We start from the raw sequence: 17,622 nt of genomic DNA, 5'->3' as shown, positions 1-17,622 counted from the left end.
ACAGACCTCCATCAGGTTGCAAACTGAATATATTTTTTTCTGCATCTACCTCTGAAAAAATATTGGGCTTCTAGCTGTGTGTGGGACTTGTTGTATTAGTCCATCTATACTGACCTCCATCAGGTTGCAAACTGAATATATTTTTTTCTGCATCTACCTCTGAAAAAATATTGGGCTTCTAGCTGTGTGTGGGACTTGTTCTATTAATCCATCTATACAGACCTCCATCAGGTTGCAAACTGAATATATTTTTTTCTGCATCTACCTCTGAAAAAATATTGGGCTTCTAGCTGTGTGTGGGACTTGTTGTATTAGTCCATCTAAACAGACCTCCATCAGGTTGCAAACTGAATATATTTTTTTCTGCATCTACCTCTGAAAAAATATTGGGCTTCTAGCTGTGTGTGGGACTTGTTGTATTAGTCCATCTATACTGACCTCCATCAGGTTGCAAACTGAATATATTTTTTTCTGCATCTACCTCTGAAAAAATATTGGGCTTCTAGCTGTGTGTGGGACTTGTTCTATTAATCCATCTATACAGACCTCCATCAGGTTGCAAACTGAATATATTTTTTTCTGCATCTACCTCTGAAAAAATATGTGGCCTTCTAGCAGTGTGTGGGACTTTCTCTATTAGTCCATCTATACTGACCTCCATCAGGTTGCAAACTGAATATAATTTTTTTCTGCATCTAGCTCTGAAAAAATATTTGGCCTTCTAGCAGTGTGTGGGACTTTCTCTATTAGTCCATCTATACTGACCTCCATCAGGTTGCAAATTGAATATAATTTTTTTCTGCATCTAACCCAGCCAATAGTTTTGGCCTAATACCACAGTTTGGCCACTCAGCTCTGCTCGGTTCCCATCCCTTGTTTTTTTGTGCAAACAACTCCAGAGTTGTTAATTAGTTAACCACCAAAATGAGTGGAAAAAGGCCTGCTGCTGGTGGAAAGGGGAATAGGCGTGTTGGGAAGGGGAAAAAAGGTTGTGTCCGTGGGGTAGGTGTTAAAGCAACAGTAACATCTGCAGAAGAAAGACCATCTTCCAGCCAACCTAAAATGTCTACTTCTTTTAGCGGACAATGTGATAAGATCCCTTTCTTACGGCCACGCCAATCGCTACAAATTCCAGATGAGGCACAAAAACAGCAGGTGCTTCAACGGATATCAAGTGCTCCTTTAAGTGGGCTCTCCTCCACATCAACTTCAACATCACAAATACTCCAGTCCTCAAAGGTGTCACCCCAATCGCACTTGCTTCCTCACAGCTCCCAAATCTCCAGCTGCCCGTCTGAGTATGAGTTAGAACAGATGGTTGAGTCTGCAGAGCTGTTTACTCATACTATAGCCTGGGAATCAGAGGTCGACTCCAGCGCTTCTGTGAATCCAGACGAGGAAATGATCTGCACTGATGCCCAGAATCTTTATGAGTCGGATCCAGGACCAGACGCAGAAGGTTCTGACCATAATGTAGACCCTCATTCCCAAACTGTAACTCCTGTTGGTGGAGACAATGAGGAAGATGATGATAAGACTCAAATACCTGATTGGAGCGACAACTTTAGTTTTTTGTCAGGGCAGGAACAGGTTGGCTCTGAGGACGACGGGTGTGATAACGCACAGGATGATTATGATGAGGTTGGAGATCCCACTTACTGTCAACCCACAGTCAGCCAAGAGATGAGGTCAGCAGAGGAGGTGGAGGAAGATGCTAGTGACGACGAGGTCAGGTTGCGCCTTCCTGGACAGAGACGTAGTACTGGAAGCACGTCAACAACTGCATCCTCAAACACAACTCTGCCTCTCACCACAAGTCGTGGTGGCTCTTCAGGTCGCATGGGTGCTAAGCCTTGCATAGCCTGGGCATTTTTTCAGATCGATAAAGATGACCCAACTCGTGTTATCTGTAACATTTGTCAGCAAAAGCTAAGTAGAGGCCAAAAAATACATAGTTTGAGTACTTCATGCATGAACCGGCACATGGACATGAAGCATAAGTTGCAGTGGGAAGCTCAGTGTGCTACAATGCGGCCTAGCCGGCCGGGCCAAGCACCGTCTGCCATATCTTGTGCATCCGCGGCCTCTTCATCCTCTGTGACTGGGGGGACAGCAGTCACACCTGTTTTGGGGCGCAGACCTGCCACCTCTTTACCCGCAACAGCCAGCGTGATTGGCAGGTCATCATTTTCTTTGGAGGTGGTAACACCAGCTGGTGTTGAGCGCTGTCCGACATCGATAGCACCACCTTTGGATCAAGGCAACCTAACATGTCCGCCTGCATCTTCCTCACAGACCGGCAGTTTGCCGGGGACACCCTTATCAACCCCGTCTAAGCACAATAGCCAGCCCTCGGTCCCTCAGATGTGGACAAGTAAAAGACCATTTCCTCCTAGCCATGAGAAAGCTAAGAGGTTCAATTTCACCATCTGCAAGCTCTTGGCTACAGAAATGCTGCCTTTCCGCCTGGTGGACACAGAGGATTTTCGAGACCTTATGTCCGTCGCAGTGCCCCAGTACCAGATGCCCAGTCGGCACTACTTCTCAAAGAAAGGTGTGCCTGCGCTCCACCAGCATGTCGCACACAACATCACCGCTTCTTTGAGAAACTCTGTGTGTGACAGGGTGCATTTCACCACAGACACTTGGACGAGTAGGCATGGACAGGGGCGTTACATGTCGCTGACTGGGCACTGGGTAACTATGGTGACAGCAGGACAAGGGGCTGCTGTCCATGTCTTGCCGTCCCCACGAGTTGTGCGTCAATCCTCTTTATGTCAAAGTTCCTCCACTGCTTCTGCCTCCTCAACCTCCTCTCGGTCTTCCACCTGTACCCAAAGCCTGTCTGGTCATGCCACAAGCTTTCTAACTGCGCAGAAAGGATCCTGCACACCTCCTTACTATGCTGGCAGTAGGGCTCAACGTCATCAGGCGGTTTTTACATTGAAATGTCTGGGAAATGTGAGTCACACAGCTGAGGAGTTGTGGTCAGCTCTGGAGAACCAATTTCATGAATGGTTGTCTCCACTGGACCTGAAACCAGGGAAGGCCGTGTGCGACAATGCTGCAAACCTGGGTGCGGCCCTTCGCCGGGGCAATGTCACACACGTGCCTTGTATGGCTCACGTGTTGAACCTGGTTGTCCAGCAATTTTTAGCCCACTATCCCAGACTAGATGGCCTTCTGCAGAGGGCACGGTCGCTGTGTGCTCACTTCCGCCGTTCGCATCCCGCAGCTCAGCGACTTACATCTCTACAGAAGTCGTTGGGCCTGCCACTTCACCGGCTAAAATGCGATGTGCCTACTCGGTGGAATTCAACTCTGCACATGTTGCAGCGACTGTGGCAGCACCGACAAGCCCTGGTGCAATACGTTCTGACATATAGCCTGGGCCAACGAGATCCAGAGGTGGGGCAAATCACGCTGGAGGAATGGTCTCAGATCAGGGACCTATGCACCCTTCTGCACAGTTTTGAAATGGCGACGAAGATGTTTAGTGCTGACGATGCCATTATCAGCATGACTATTCCGGTGATTTACATGCTGGAGCACATGTTAAACAGAATTCGGAGTCAGGTGGTGGCACAAGAGGAGGTGGAGGAAGTAGAGGAGGAGGAGTTGTATGCGGAAGGGCTAACATCTGCAAGGTCCAGACGGTCGGCAGCACCAAGGCGGCAGGCATGTGAGGGTGGGGGAGATGGTTTTACCAGGGCGCATGGTAGCAGCCAAACTAGTGAGGAAGGTGCAGGAGCCCAGGAAGAAGTGGAGGACGAACTGATGGAAGACTCATCAGATGAGGGAGACCTTGATCACATTTCTGTTGTGCGAGGTTGGGGGGAGAGGACAGAGGAAGGAAGCATGATTGTTACCTCGCCACCAACACAACAGGGACTTGGTGCTCCTGGATGCGCAAAACACATGAGTGCCTTCTTGCTGCACTACCTGCAACATGACCCTCGAATTGTGAGAATTAGAAATAATTCTGACTACTGGGTTGCCACACTGTTAGATCCCCGGTACAAAAGTAAATTTGCAGAAATTATTCCTGCCATAGAAAGGGATGCACGCATGCAGGAGTATCAGCAGAGACTGTTGCAGAATCTTACATGTGCTTTTCCACAAAATACCAGTGGTGCACGTAGTGAATCTCACAGTTCCAACTTGCCAACCGTGGGACCGTCAAGTGTTCAGCACTCAAACAGTAACAGAACCACAGTATCTGCTGGTAACATCAATTTTGCGGAATCATTTCACCACTTTTTTAGCCCATCCTTTGCAAGGCCACAGGAGACAAGAAGTCTGACACATAGTCAACGCCTAGAGACGATGGTACAGGAGTATCTCCAAGTAAACATTGAAGCCATGACTGTGTCACTGGACCCTTGCTCTTTTTGGGCTTCCAATCTGGATAAATGGCCGGAGCTAGCCACTTACGCCTTGGAGATCTTGTCATGCCCCGCAGCCAGCGTTCTGTCTGAACGTGTGTCAGCGCTGCTGGTGGTGTGCTGACAGATAAGCGCACGCGGCTCTCCACTGATAATGTAGACAGACTCACGTTCATAAAGATGAACAAATCATGGATCCGAAACGACTTTTCTACCCCTGTGTCATCCTGGGGAGAGTAAAAGCTTGATGATTGGTTAAAATCACCCTACCAACCGTTTTAAGCTTTCAAATTACTAATCATGTTTATCTGTATCTTGGCTGGAAAATAATTTGGGCTTTGTAGCAGTGTGCAGCACTGATTCTATTAGGCAATTTATAATAAGCTCCACCAGATTTAAAATTACTAATCATGTTTTTCTGTATCTTGACTGGAAAATAATTTGGGCTTTGTAGCAGTGTGCAGCACTGATCCTATTAGGCCATCTATACTAAAGCTTCACCAGATTTAAAATTAATAATAATTTTTAGCTGCATCTAGCCCGGAAAATAATTTTGGGGCTCCGAGATGCGCAAGACACATAAGTGCCTTCTTGCTGCACTACCTGCAGCATGACCCTCATATTGTCAGAATTCGAAGTAATCATGACTACTGGGTTGCCACACTCTTAGATCCCCCAAACTTTTCGATCAACCTTTTCATTTTAATAAAGACCAAAAAAATGGTCATTTTTGAAATTATAAGCATTAACAGGTTGTTAGAAACTGAAATCAAACAGTTTTCAACTCAAAACTTTATTCTAGGTGATGTTACATTTTCACATAGGACCCCTTGTTCGAAAGGAGCTTCTGAACTCTCTCGTCCATTGAATTTGTCAGGTTTTGGATGGTTTCTGCTTCAATTGTTTTGCATGAGGACAGAATACATACCCAGAGCTGTTGCTTAGATGTGAACTGCCTCCCGCCATCATAGACACTCCTTTTAATGATGCTCCAAAGGTTCTGAATGGGGTAGAGGTCAGGGGAGCATGGGGGTCACACCATAAGTTTGTCCCCTTTTATGCCCATATCAGCCAGAGATGCAGATGTTTTATGTGCAGCATGAGATGGTGCATTATCATGCAAAATAATGATCTTGCTGTGAAATACACGGTTCTTCTTCTTGAACCATGGCAGGAAGTGCTGTTTGAGAAAATCCACATACATTATGGAGTTCATCTTTAGCGCCTTCAGGGATCCTAAAGGGGCCGACAATCTCTCTCCCCATGATTCCAGCCCAAAACATTACTCCACCTCCTCCTTGTTGGCGCTGTAGCCGTGTTTGCGTGGGGTGTCCATCAACCAGCCATCCTCCACTCCATCCATCTGGACCATCGAGCGCTGCACGGCACTCATCCGTGAACAAAACAGTTTTGAAATCAGTCTTCATGTAATGTTTGGCCCACTGGAGCCGTTTCTGCTTGTGTGAAGTGGATAGAGGAGGTTGACAGGATGGCGTATGCACAGCTGCAAACCTCTGAAGGACCCTGCATCTTGTTGTTCGGGGGACGTTGGAGGCACCAGCAGCTTCAAAAACTTGTCTGCTGCTATGACAAGGCTTTTTTGCCGCTGCTCTTTCAACCTGACGTAATTGCCTGTAGGAAAGAGTCCTCAATTTGCCCTTATCAGCACGCACACGTGTGTACTGTGAATCAGCTACATACTTCTTGATTGCCAAGACACTTCATCCTGATCATCGCACAATGTTGATTGTAGTCATGCCTTGACCTAAACACTCCACAATTTGTTGCTTCTCAGCAGCCGACACATCCTTTTTCTTTCCCATTTTGGCAGAAAATGTAGGCTGCTTAATAATGTGAGACAGCCTTCTTAAGTAGTCTTGCCTTTCATTGGACACACCTGCCAAACTAATTAGCACAGGTGTCTGCAATTGCTTACAGTGATATAAAGAGCTCTGACACACATCACCATCAATGAGTTTAACTGACAAACAAACAAATTCTTCCCTTATCACTCCTAAACACTTTTTGCATAATAATTTGGAACACAGTGTACATGTGCTTTTCCACAAAACACCAGTGGTTCACGTAGTGAATCTTACAGTTCTAACTTGCCAACCGTGGTCTGTATGGAGTTGTTCAATAAAGGGCCCAAAATTAAGATAACATAGATGGGAGAGGTCTCTATGAATAGGAATTCCTAAGTATTTGATACCCTGTGAGGGCAAGGCAAAGGGAAAGTTGGACTGGATGGAATCCTATATGGATTTGGGGAGGGAGACATCGAGGGCCTCAGACTTCGCGGCATTGATTTTAAAATTTGACCATGTAACAAAGTGATCTATTTCAGCCATAACAGCATGGATGGATATATGTGATTGAGTGATATATACTAGGACATCATCAGCAAATAGAGAGCACTTGTACTCGGTGCCTCCCACCTCAATCCACCTAATATTGGGGTTATGGCGAATTGATGAGAGCAGGTGCTCCGTCACTAGGATGTATAAGAGAGGGGACAGAGAACATCCCTGCCTTGTCCCATTGGTGATTGTGAAAGGTGATGAAAATGTTCTGATGCGCCCCCTGGGCCTTGGGACACCCGGAGCCGGACCCTTTTTGGTGGATGCTGGTGGTTGTAGTCTCTGTGGCGGCGACCCGGTTCCGTGGCTCAGGGCGGTCAAACCAGTGGCGGAACTATTTATGTGGTTTTGATGTTTAAATGTCCGACTACGCCACCCGTGGATTGCGGTCAGAGTGAACCGCCGCTCCAGGGCAGACCGCTGAGGCTGGTGTTGTGGGTGCAGCAGAGCATAGCATAACTCCCCACGGGAGGAGTATAGCCTCAGGGCAGTGTATGCGGAGGATGGGGGTGATGGTGCAGGGCAGCAGCAGTAACGACACGGAGTCAGTGATGCAGTCCAGGGCCTTTACTCACAGTTCTTATTATCCAGACCACGTCTGCAGGTAACGGCTGCCCACGTCGTACTGTGCTCACCAGGTGAGGGGCTCAGACAACTCCCAGATAACTTTGGAGCGCTTCACAGGACCCCCTTTGTGTGTCCTTTGTCTGGCCTTTCTTACCAACCCTTCTGTCCGGCTGCCTCGGGCCTCCTCTTGGTAAACTTGACGCCAGTTTCCCTGACCCTATGTGGTGCCTTCCTAGCGGGTGTAGCGAGGGGCTGCGCCACATAAAATGTCACAGCCTCCTGTTTCTAGCTGAGGGTCGTTTCCTGCCTCCACTAGTTTCGGGGACCGGTCTCCCCCTTTGGCCTGACCCCTCCACGCAGGTGGATTCGGGCGTGCGGTGGCGACTCGCCCGTCCGCACCCCTGGGATCCCTTCGTTCCTCGTTCCTGGAGCCTTCTCCGCTCCTCTTCCTTCCTTCTCCCTCTTCCAGGCCTGGGCCTCTGTTACTAGGCCCGCCTCCGGAGCAGAGCTCATGCAGAGCCCCTGCTCCCTGCCACTTCTGCTCAGACTTCTCTGCACTGAACTAAGATGGTGCCCACCTTTTATACTCCCTTCTCAATGCACCCAGGAACTGCTTCCTCCCTGCTCCTGCACTACAGGGTTCCCCTTCCTCAGTGTTCCCTCCCCCCACTCCAGCCAGGGACAGGGACTGTCGTGCCCATCTCAGGGGCATATTGGTCGCCCTGCCCCACGGCAATGTGGTGTAATGCATGCAGGTGTCGGGTCCTGATCCACACTACATCCTTACCTGAGAGTGAGATATCACACCTCTGGGTGAGGTGCAATACCTCTGTAGCAACCGAGCCCTCAGGGTGCTACAGTTCCATTTATCTTCAGCCTAGGTGACGTATTGCGATACAGGGCCGTGATTTTGGCTATAAAAGGGTCCCAAGCTTTTTAAGAGAATCATATATGGCGTGCCAGGAGACTCTATGGAATGCTTTCTCAGCATCCAACGAGAGTATCTAATTACAAATTTTTAACTGCATCTAGCCCAGGAAATACTTTGTGCCTAGTAGCAGTGTCTGCTAGTCAGCGGATTATCCCGGCTGTTAACCAAGCTACACCACCTGTAGTTTGGACACTTAATTTTTTCAAAGGAAATGCTTCGGGACCACGGGATACTCAGTGAAGAGCATCAGGAGACACCCCAAGGCATAGGGGCTGGGACTGGCAGTAGGATGCCTTGCGGTGGACAGCCGAGCTCGATCCTTATAAAAGCTTTTTAATTGCAGCAGCTTTAGTGGACGCTACTGGAGCTGGAATTACGCGGCTGCTGGCATGAGACTTGCCCTCCAATAGATCCTTGTAAATGGATTTAAAGTGTATTCATTCAAATTAGAGAGACAATTTAAATTAAAAATCTTAGAGCTGCCTCCACCACAGGGGGGCTCGCTCGACCCACCAGCGGACAGGCACCAGTATTGGGAGAGGGGGGCTGGCCGTCAGGGTTCACAGCGGCTCTGGCACAAACCCGGCGACGCGGAGGTGGCACGGGCAGGAGCGGACTGAACGTGTCGGCTTCTCATGTGTTAGTTGTGTCTTCTGAGCAGTTTGTCAGCTTTTTGACACCTTTGAAGGTGTTTTCTATGTGTTTCTATGTGTTTTTGTTTGCCTGCCATTGGTTTTAACGGTGTTCGAAGGTGTTCGACGAACAGTTCGACGAACAGTTCGGCGAACACACGGGTGTTCGACGAACCGAACTCGAACACTACGGGGGTGGCTCAACACTAGTCACATGCAGTACAGCATATTACAAACATAAGTCCCATTATTGGGGAGTGGGTGTCCCATAGTATTTGCTTATGCCTTGCAAGCAAAAGCTGCCAAAAATTAGGACGGAGCAACTTGCAATGCCCCTTACAAGAGCCATGCAGTACAGCATATTACAAACATAAGTCCCATTATTGGGGAGTGGGTCTCCCATAGTATTTGCTTATGCTTTCCAAGCAAAAGCTGCCAAAAATTAGGACGGAGCAACTTGCAATGCCCCTTACAAGAGCCATGCAGTACAGCATATTACAAACATAAGTCCCATTATTGGGGAGTGGGTGTCCCATGGTATTTGCTTATGCTTTCCAAGCAAAAGCTGCCAAAAATTAGGACGGAGCAGCTTGCAATGCCCCTTACAAGAGACATGCAGTATAGCGTATTACAAATATAAGTCCCATTATTGGGGAGTGGGTGTCCCATAGTATTTGCTTATGCTTTCCCAGCAAAAGCTGCCAAAAATTAGGACGGAGCAACTTGCAATGCCCCTTACAAGAGCCATGCAGTACAGCATATTACAAACATTAGTCCCATTATTGGGGAGTGGGTGTCCCATGGTATTTGCTTATGCTTTCCCAGCAAAAGCTGCCAAAAATTAGGACGGAGCAACTTGCAATGCCCCTTACAAGAGACATGCAGTACAGCATATTACAAACATAAGTCCCATTATTTGGGAGTGGGTGTCCCATAGTATTTGCTTATGCCTTGCAAGCAAAAGCTGCCAAAAATTAGGACGGAGCAACTTGCAATGCCCCTTACAAGAGCCATGCAGTACAGCATATTACAAACATAAGTCCCATTATTGGGGAGTGGGTGTCCCATAGTATTTGCTTATGCTTTCCAAGCAAAAGCTGCCAAAAATTAGGACGGAGCAACTTGCAATGCCCCTTACAAGAGCCATGCAGTACAGCATATTACAAACATAAGTCCCATTATTGGGGACTGGGTGTCCCATAGTATTTGCTTATGCTTTCCAAACAAAAGCTGCCAAAAATTAGGACACAGCAACTTGCAATGCCCCTTACAAGAGCCATGCAGTACAGCATATTACAAACATAAGTCCCATTATTGGGGAGTGGGTGTCCCATAGTATTTGCTTATGCCTTGCAAGCAAAAGCTGCCAAAAATAAGGACGGAGGAACTTGCAATGCTGGCACCCTGGTGGTATAGTGGTGGTGGAGGCTGAGGATAAGGAGAAGAAGATTAAACAGCCGAAACGAGGAAGCGTATACCCATGTGTGGGTGTGAATCGGTGCATGTGAATACACCTCCCGAAATAACACAGTGGATTTGACTTTATGTTACTCTGCTGTCATTTGGTGGTGATGAGAAGTCTGGCCCAATCCAGCCCTTGTTCATTTTGATAAGGGTCAGCTTGTCAGCATTGTCAGTTGACAGGCGAGTGCGCTTATCAGTTATAATTCCCCCAGCGACACTAAAAACAAGCTCCGATAACACGCTAGTGGCAGGGCAGGCCAGGACCTCCAAGGTGTACAGAGCGAGTTCATTCCAAGTTTCCAGCTTGGATACCCAATAATTAAAAGGCACAGAGGAATCACGGAGGACGCTGGTACGATCGGCAAGGTACTCCCTCACCATCTTTTGAAACTGTCCACTCCTTGTGAGAGTACCTCGCGACTCAGGGCCTGTAAGCTGGGCGGGTGTCAGAAAACTGTCCCAGAACGTTGACAGTGTTCCCCTGCCTCTGCTGGATTGGAGTTGCATCTCTCTCGCCTATACGCCTTGGTTGGGCAACGAACTGTGACCTCTGCCGCTAGCGTGTTCAGATGGGAATTTTTTAAAGAGTTCTGGAGCAAGGGCCTTCTGGTATTGCCCCATTTTTGTAGACCTCTCCACCTCAGGAATAAGAGAGTGAAAGTTCTCCTTGTAGCGGGGGTCTACAAGTGTCACCAACCAGTAATGACTGTCACCCAACATTTTGACAACGCGAGGGTCACGGTTAAGACAGCGTAACATAAAGTCAGCCATGCGTGCCAGACTGGTAACGGGCAAGATTTCCATGTCCTCACCAAGATGACGACTGACCATGCTCTCCTCCTCCTCCTCCTCCCCCCTGTCCTCAGGCCACCCACGCTGAACCGACGGTATGACACTTGTACAGGTACTACCGTCTACAACGCATGATAGCAGCTCCTGTTCTTCCTCCTCTCCCTCATTGTCCCCCAATGCACGTTGGGTTGAGATGAGGCTGGGCTGTGTGTAATCGCTCGCTACGGCTTCTTGATCCATCTCATCATACTCTGGCTGCAATGCCTCCTCTTTAATTCTCTGCAGAGAGCGTTGCAAAAGACAGACAAGTGGGATGCTGACACTAATGATGGCGTCATCGCCACTCACCATCTTGGTGGCCTCCTCAAAGTTTGTCAGGATGGTACATATGTCAGACATCCAGGTCCACTCCTGAGGTCTTATGTGTGGAGTCTGACCTGAATATCGACGGCCTTGTTGCAGCTGGTACTCCACAACTGCTCTCTTCTGCTCACAAATCCTTTGCAACATGTGGAGGGTAGAGTTCCAACGTGTGGGGACATCACACACCAGTCGGTGTGCTGGAAGCTGCAAACGCTGCTGCAACACAGCAAGGGCGGCGGAAGCTGTAGCCGACTTGCGAAAATGAGCTGACAGGCGGCGTACTTTCACGAGCAGATCTGGCAACTCGGGGTACGATTTAAGAAACCGCTGAACCACGAGGTTAAGCACATGAGCCAGGCATGGTACGTGTGTGATCTCACCTCGCCTCAGAGCCGCCACCAGGTTACAGCCATTGTCACACATGACCATGCCGGGATGTAGGTTCAGCGGTCTCAGCCACAGATCTGCCTGCTCTTTCACAGCTGTCCACAACTCACAAGCAGTGTGAGGTTGATCACCTAAGCTTATGAGTTTCAGCACAGCCTGTTGCCGCTTGGCGGAGGCAATACTGCAATGCTTCCAGCTTGTAACTGATGTGGTGATATCTGAGATGGAGGCTGAACATGAGAAGGAGGAGGAGGAGCTGTACACTGTGGGGGCAACTCTGACTGACATAGGGCCCGCAATCCTCGGTGTGGGGAGGATGTGTTCCGTCCCAAGGTCCGACTGGGTCCCGACTTCCACTATGTTTACCCAGTGTGCCGTCAGAGAGATGTACCGTCCCTGGCCACAAGCACTTGTCCACGTGTCCGTCGTCAGGTGGACTCTCCCAGTAACTGCGTTGTTGAGGGCACGGCAGATGCTTTGGGACACGTGCTTGTGTAGTGCGGGGATGGCACACCGGGCAAAATAGTGTCGGCTGGGGACCGAGTACCAAGGGACGGCCACTGCCATAAGATTGCGGAAGGATTCCGTCTCCACCAGCCTAAAAGGCAGCATTTCCAATGCAAGCAGTAGTGAAATGTGAAAATTTAGGACTGTGGCCTGTGGGCGATAGCTGCGAATTTCCGCTTTCGTTCAAAGGTCTGGGATATGGACAATTGAACGCTGCGGTGGGACGTGGACGTTGATGCTGTTTCTTGAGAAACTGCCATAACAAGTGAAGACTGAGAGGAGGGGACATTTTTAAATGCAGTATGGACAGGGGATTGCCTTGCACACACAACAGGGGGTTCTATTGCACGCACAACAGTGGAAGAAGCAGTGGTGACACCCGCTGACACTGGTCATGGACCCTGGGTTTCTCCCCACAAAGTCGGGTGCTTTGCTGCCATGTGCCTGATCATGCTGGTGGTGGTCAGGCTGGTAGTTTTGTCACCCCTGCTGATGCTGGCATGGCAGGTGGAACATATGGCCTTTTTGGGGTTATCAGCAGAGTCTTTAAAAAAATTCCAGACTCTGGAAGACCTACCGCTTGTACTGGCAACGTCCCTCGTGTTGGTGTTACGGGGAACGGTTGCCTGCCTTCTGTTTGCGGCCACCACACTGCTTCTTCCTGCCTGTTGGGGTACTCTGCCTCCCTCCCCCTGTGTGCTGCTGGCCTCACTCTGCATGTCCTCCTTCCACGTTGTGTCAGTTACTAGATCATCCACCACCTCCTCCTCTTCCACTTGCGCACCACGATCCTCCTCCTCACTTCCTGGCAATTGTGCCTCGTCATCGTCCACCTCTTGTGACAGATTGCCAACATCGACTTCCTGTGGCCGTGGCTGTTCAAATATTTGAGCATCGCAACATGGGATCTCCTCTTCCACCACTTCAAGCGTATCAGGCGAGGGGCCCAAATATGGAAATGGACCAGTGAACAGCTCTTCAGAGTGTCCAAGTGTGGGATCACTTGCTGTCTGACGACACTCGGCATGGTGGGAGGAAGGAGCATCAGGGTGAGGAGGAGTATGCGGTCGAGACTCACGGCTACTAAGAGTTGACCGTGTGGAAGACAGACCGGAGGTGGTGGTGCCCAGGTAACTGGAAGTATTATCTGCTATCCAATTAATAACCTGTTCACACTGATCAGTTCTCAATACTGGTGTTGCTCTGTGCTTCCCTAGTAATTCGGTCAAGAAGTGGGAGCGAGAAGATGTGGCTGTTGGTTGTGGCACATTTTCACCTTGGCCACGGCCCCGTCCGCTGCACGATCCATCACCAGAACGTCCACTTCCACGTCCCTTGCCACGCGCCTTGCCCATTGTAAAAGAAGTAAAATAGCTTACACTTGCACTATCAATGGAAAAAGGGTAATAAAGAGTAGATTAGAACCGTGGAAGAGGAAAACCACAGTTATTGTTTACTGGGGTATACCACACCTTTTTAAATAGAGATATTTGCAGCTGAACAGTGAGCGACACACTCAAACTGCTTTTTTTTTTAGATACCAAAGGCCCAAAACTGGATAGTACAGCGATTTGACCCGTGGAACTGCAAAACCACACTGGGATGTCGGGCCTACACAAGACTATTTTCAACTGATATATTTTTGTGTCACAACAGTCAGGAGACACTACTGTTTTTCTTTACGGAAAAAACTACCAAAAGCTGAATAATAGTGATTTTTTACCGTGGGATGGCAAAACCACAGTTATTGTTTACTGGGGTATACCACACTTTTTTAAATAGAGATATTTGCGGCTGAACAGTGAGCAACACACTCAAACTGCTTTTTTTTTAGATACCAAAGGCCCAAAACTGGATAGTACAGCGATTTGACCCGTGGAACTGCGAAACCACACTGGGATGTCGGGCCTACACAAGACTATTTTCAACAGATATATTTTTGTGTCACAACAGTCAGGAGACACTACTGTTTTTCTTTACGGAAAAGACTACCAAAACCTGAATAATACAGATTTTTTACCGTGGGATGGCAAAACCGCAGTTATTGTTTACTGGGGTATACCACACTTTTTTAAATAGAGATATTTGCGGCTGAACAGTGAGCGACACACTCAAACTGGTTTTTTTTTTTTAGATACAAATGGCCCAAAATGGATAATACAGAGGTTTGAACCGTGCAAGTGCAAAACAACACTTCTGTTTCTCTAGCCTACACCAGACTATTTTCAACAGTTATATTTGTGTCTGAAAAATCAGAGACATGCTTTTTTTTTGTGGGGGGGGGGTGGGACACCAAAAGGTTAATAAGACGGGTATTTGTACAGTGTGAAGGAGGAAAAAAAAAAGGAGGATTTAGATGAAAAAAAAAGGATTTTTCCTGGCCCCCGACACCTGGTGCCAAGTCCAGCAATTTCAGCAACAGGAGCACACAGGTCTGTAATGCAGCGTTTGCTGGTATAACCACTGTGTCTCCTATACAGCCTGCCTGCCTGGTATCTGGGATGGATATTAGTCCTGAAAAGGACTGTTTGTTTGTTCTGGCAGCCTTTACAGACCCTACACTAACTATTTCGCAGTTTATATCTCTCCCTAAATCAGCAGCGCTGACCCTACACTGTCTAATCCGGAGCGACTGTGTCCAAGATGGCGGCGCCCCATTTTAAATACTCGAGGTGACGCTGTGCGGCCAGCCAATCACTGTAATGCCCACAACCAACATGGCAGCAGCATTACAGTGACTGGCTGGCAATCCCTGCATGTTCATTGGCTCTGTAAAGAGCGCCAAACATGCAGGGCGGAGACCCGAGCTCCCGCTCGAGTAACCCGGAAATGCTCGGTGCTCGCCGAACATCCCGAGTAGCGTGATGCTCGGGCGAGTACCGAGCAGTGTCGAGCATGTTCGCTCAACACTAGTTGTGACCAATAAATAATATATGCAAAACTTTTGGCAATGAGTTTTCTTTAATTAACCCCTTTACCCCCGAAGGTGGTTTGCACATTAATGAGCAGACCAATTTTTACAATTCTGACCACTGTCAGTTTATGAGGAAATAACTCTGGAATGCATCAGCGGATCCCACTGATTCTGAGAAAGTTTTTTCATGACCTATTATACTTCATGATACTGGTAACATTTCTTTGATATGACTTGTGTTTATTTGTGAAAAAATCAGAAATTTGGCGAAAATTTTGAAACTTTAGCAATTTTCAAAATTTTCATTTTCATGCCCTTAAATCAGAGATACAGGTGCTTCTCACAAAATTAGAATATCATCAAAAAGTTAATTTATTTCAGTTCTTCAATACAAAAAGTGAAACTAATATATACACTGTGTGCAGAATTATTAGGCAAATGAGTATTTTGATCACATGATACTTTTTATACATGTTGTCCTACTCCAAGCTGCATAGGCTTGAGAGCCAACTACCAATTAAGTAAATCTGGTGATGTACATCTGTGTAATGAGGAGGGGTGTTGACTAATGACATGAACACCCTATATAAGGTGTGCTTAATTATTAGGCAACTTCCTTTCCTTTGGCAAAATGGGTCAGAAGAGAGATTTGACGGGCTCTGAAATGTCCAAAATTGTGAGATGTCTTGCAGAGGGATGCAGCAGTCTTGAAATTTCCAAACTTTTGAAGCGTGATCACCGAACAATCAAGCGTTTCATGGCAAATAGCCAATAGGGTCGCAAGAAGCGTGTTGGCCAAAAAGGCGCAAAATAACTGCCCATGAATTGAGGAAAATCAAACGTGAAGCTGCCAAGATGCCATTCGCCACCAGTTTTGCCATATTTCAGAGCTGCAACATTACTGGAGTATCAAAAATCACAAGGTGTGCGATACTCAGGGACATGGCCAAGGTAAGGAAGGCTGAAAAACTACCACCTTTGAACAAGAAACATAAGATAAAACGTCAAGAATGGGCCAATAAATATCTTAAGACTGATTTTTCAAAGGTTTTATGGACAGATGAAATGAGAGTGACTCTTGATGGGCCAGAGGCTGGATCAGTAAAGGGCAGAGAGCTCCACTCCGACTCAGACGCCAGCAAGGTGGAGGTGGGGTAGTGGTATGAGCTGGTATCATCAAAGATGAACTTGTGCCACCTTTTTGGGTTGAGGATGGAGTGAAGCTCAACTCCCAGACCTACTGCTAGTTTCTGGAAGACAACTTCTTCAAGCAGTGGTACAGGAAGAAGTCGGTATCGTTCAAGAAAAACATGATTTTCATGCAGGACAATGCTCCATCACATGCATCCAACTACTCCACAGCGTGGCTGGCCAGTAGAGGTCGAAAAGAAGAAAAAATAATGACTTGGCCCCCTTGTTCACGTGATCTGAACCCCATAGAGAACCTGTGGTCCATCATAAAATTTGAAATCTACAGGGAGGGAAAACAGTACACCTCTTGGAACAGTGTCTGGGAGGCTGTGGTGGCTGCTGCATGCAATGTTGATCGAAAACAGATCAAGCAACTGACAGAATCTATGGAGAGAAGGCTGTTGAGTGTCATCATAAAGAAAGGTGGCTATATTGATCACTAATTTTTTTGGTTTTTGTTTCTGCATGTCAGAAATGTTTATTTCTAAATTTTGTGCACTGATATTGGTTTACCTGGTGAAAATAAACAAGTGAGATGGGATTATATTTGGTTTTTATTAAGTTGCCTAATAATTCTGCACAGTAATAGTTACCTGCACAAACAGATTTCCTCCTAAGATACCCAAATCTAAAAAAACCACACTCCAACTTTCAAAAATATTAAGCTTGGATATTTGAGAGTCTTTTGGGTTGATTGAGATCATAGTTGTTAATCAATAATAAAAATAATCCTCTAAAATACAACTTGCCTACTAATTCTGCACGCAGTGTAGAGTCATTAGAAACAGAGTGATCTATTTCAATAGTTTATTTCTGTTAATGTTGATGATTATGGCTTACAGCCAATGAAGACACAAAAGTCATTATCTCAGTAAATTAGAATAATTAACAAAAAACACCTGCAAAGGCTTCCTACGCATTTAAAATGGTCCCTTAGTCTGATTCAGTAGGCTCCACAATCATGGGGAAGACTGCTGACTTGACAGATGTCCAGAAGGTAGTCATTGACACACTCCACAAGCAGGGTAAGCCACAAAAAGTCATTGCTAAAGAAGCTGGCTGTTCACAGAGTGCTGTATCCAAGCATATTAATGAAAAGTTGAGTGGAAGGAAAAAGTGTGGTAGAAAA

The sequence above is a fragment of the Phyllobates terribilis genome, unplaced genomic scaffold (assembly GCF_046119375.1).
Source record: "Phyllobates terribilis strain yellow unplaced genomic scaffold, ASM4611937v1 Scaffold_57__1_contigs__length_8443340, whole genome shotgun sequence".
Classification (NCBI taxonomy): domain Eukaryota; kingdom Metazoa; phylum Chordata; class Amphibia; order Anura; family Dendrobatidae; genus Phyllobates; species Phyllobates terribilis.
This window is presented reverse-complemented; position numbering follows the sequence as displayed.